Here is a 3157-nt window from a genome sequence, read left to right on the forward strand (position 1 = left end):
TTATGGGTGCTGCTAACTAGCTGTTCTCTATATGGTCAGTAATTCTAAATTAGAGAAACCTGTCTCTGCGACTCCTCAGGTCTCTAGGATGACCGTTTATTCCATAAAGTGTTTTTAAGGTTAAAAATACCAAATAATTTGAAATAAAAGGATCGAATGTTAAAGGTTTTTCTTTAAATTATTTACTGTCATGGATGACACTATACAATCTTTGTTTGTAACTTGAAAGGTACGATATTACCCATATTTGAGAATAGAATTTTATGTCAGGATACGAATTTCCCAACGTTTACCAGTTTCAAGTGTTAGATAAGTAATGTTTGTTTGTTTGTTTGAAGATAAGCACAAAGCTATACAATGAGCTATCTGTGCTCTGCCCACCACGGGTATCGAAACCCGGTGTCTAGCGTTGTAAGTCCGCAGACATACCGCTGTGCCGCTGGGGGGGGGCAGATAAGTAACAAAATATTAAAACGTGTATACTTGTTTTATTCTATGTCTTCAAAATAAACCTACATTAGAAGAGTTGTTTATTTATAGACATTGTTGTGAAAGAGTTAAGTCGATTGAAAAGCGTGTAATTTAAATGTTGTAGTGTACGGCGCTATTATACTGCTATTTTCTAATCGCTGGTGAAATGATGTTGTTACTTAAACGCTGTATATTAATCCGTTTGTAATGTTCAACATAGCACTTACGTTGCTTATGAGAATCCTTCTAAAAGTGTTTATTTGAAATGTATAATACAGCGTCTATAGTCTTAAACTTTGCTAATGAGAATCCTTCTAAGAGTGTGTATTTGAAATGCATAATAACTTTGCTAATAAGAATCCATCTAAAAGTATGTATTTGAAATGTATAATACAGCGTCTATAGTATTAAACTTTGCTAATGAGAATCCTTCTAAAAGTATGTACTTGAAATATACAGTATAGCGAATATAGTATTAAACCTTGCTGATGAGAATTATTTTAAAAGTGTGTATCTGAAAGGTATAAATACAATTTGAGTAGAACTGGGATGGGTATATTTTCCAGGCGTATGTAGTTGAAAAATGAATGTTTCCTTCAAACTCATCTGTGAAAACTATTCACGTATTTTTTTTGTATGTTTGTAGATTGTAAATAGTGTAGATAGATGGCGCTAACTACTTACATCTGCGTTTTCCATTTTTTTATTTTAATTTTTTGCCAGGATTCATCCATAATATAATGACCGAACTTTTAAAAGAGTGAGTTTAAAAAAGTTGTCTAGTCATTATAAACTGACTTGAAAAACAACAACAAGTAAAATAAAGACTACAAGTTTGTCTGTTTTTTTCTTAAGAGAGTTGTCAAAGCTTATAAATTCTACTATATTCTTTGGGATGAATAAATATTAGAAGTCAGATATTCTGTGGTTTTGGTACATATGAGAATTCAACTGGATATTTAATATTTATGGATATTTTTAAATCGTCAGTATATATGATAGAAAGAATCACTATACTACACTTAATGACATTCACAAGCTATTCCCTCGCCCTTTTCTTTCGTGTAATATACTTTTTTTTAAAGTGCTTCTTGGCATATGGCTCTAGGTTTGTTTTTATTGAGAATACTGTAATGTGTAATGTAAGCGCAAACCAAAAGATTTAATGGTAAAACAAAGGGCAAGACATACTACGCACCAGAGAGTGTACTTATTGTCATTAGCATTTGCTTTTTGGCTTGTATTTCATCTGTTGTTTCGCTTAACAAGGTTTATCGTGTTGTTATGTTTTACTTTTATGTCTGTCTGGCTGTTTCCGTATCTCTGTGGAAAGATTGAGTGTCATGTAACAGATAAGAAATTGGAGAACGTGGGTCAAATGAGAGAGAGAGAGAGAGAGGCAGCAGAGTATCATTCCTTTGCTGTACTAATTGTCAGTAGGGATTCTGAAGATGGGCTCGACAGAAGTGAAATAAAAGCTAACTGCTATGCGATAATAAAAGTCAAGATCATGAAAAAAATTGGGACCTAACGTTCATCAGCTACCTTTTAAGTGTACATGTATATTTTATGTGTTATCTATACCTTCCCCTTTATGGCTTATAATGCCAATAAATTTGGGTTCGGTCCCTGCGGTGGGCTTACTGCAGCCAGCCAATCGTTTAGCTTTGCCCTATTAACAAACTATTAAGGATATATTCACCTTCGCCGCCGAAGGTGGATGGAGGTTATGTTTTCATCGCTGTGTGTGTGTGTGTGTGTGTTTGTCAGCAATATTTCTCTAAAACGGGTGAATGGATCTAGACGAAAGTTGGTACGAATTTGGACCCAACTTAGAAGTGATTAGTTTTTGGAGTGTCAAGATCAAAGGTAAAGGTTACAGCCAGGTCACGAAAATCCCAAAATTCTCTACCTGTCACCATGGGGACCGATTTTTCACACTATTTTTGCACTATAATTCAGTCAAAAACTTGGTGGACATATGTAGGATATTATTCCTCATTGTTCTGCCGAAAATCGTCTGTGTGTGTGTCCGTTGATAATGACGGACATACGAACACATTTTCGTATGTTTTGAGGACCGAATATGGTCAACGCTGCGTACTGAGTACCTTTCTAGTTTTTAAACGTAATCAATTCATTGTTTTGAATAACTTTCAATATTCTTTGTTGTTCTGATAAGTTGTTGGTTTTTTTCGTCCAAAAATACACAATGGGCTATTTGTACGCGGGAAATCGAACCCCAGATTTTAGTGTTCTAAGACCGTAAACTTGCCGCTGTTCAAGTAAGGTTAGCCTTGAAAATTTCTCTACTTTATACTTGACTGCCACGTGATCAGGAAAAAATGGCACTTTTTGTTTTAGGACGAATGTGTTTTTGTTTTTTAATATTGTTTCGGTTGAACCTGGTGGGAAGCAGGAAAATATGTAGCAGGTGGTTGATGTATGTGTGTCTTCAGTTGTTATCCAAATAAGTTTGTTTCAGAATTTCCGCACAAAACAACAGAAGTGATCTGTGTATAGATGCCCCTTATTTTAAAGCAGAGGGAAAAGTCAACTGCACCCACTGCCTACAACTCCTCGCTACTTTCACCCTAAAGTGCGAGCACGCTAAACACTAGCCACTCACGGCCTCTTCACAGTAAGAAATGTAACGCTATGTTAACGTTATTGGAAAAATAAATAA

At 35.1% G+C, this 3157-nt stretch overlaps 1 protein-coding gene across 1 annotated transcript in view; it reads left to right on the forward strand.

Moving 5' to 3' along the window:
* LOC106457457 (tyrosine-protein phosphatase 69D-like) overlaps positions 1-3157 on the forward strand; it is a 276299-nt gene that overhangs the window by 107705 nt on the left and 165437 nt on the right. The window lies entirely within an intron of this gene.

This window comes from Limulus polyphemus, unplaced genomic scaffold (genome assembly GCF_000517525.1).
Source record: "Limulus polyphemus unplaced genomic scaffold, Limulus_polyphemus-2.1.2 Scaffold334, whole genome shotgun sequence".
NCBI lineage: Eukaryota > Metazoa > Arthropoda > Merostomata > Xiphosura > Limulidae > Limulus > Limulus polyphemus.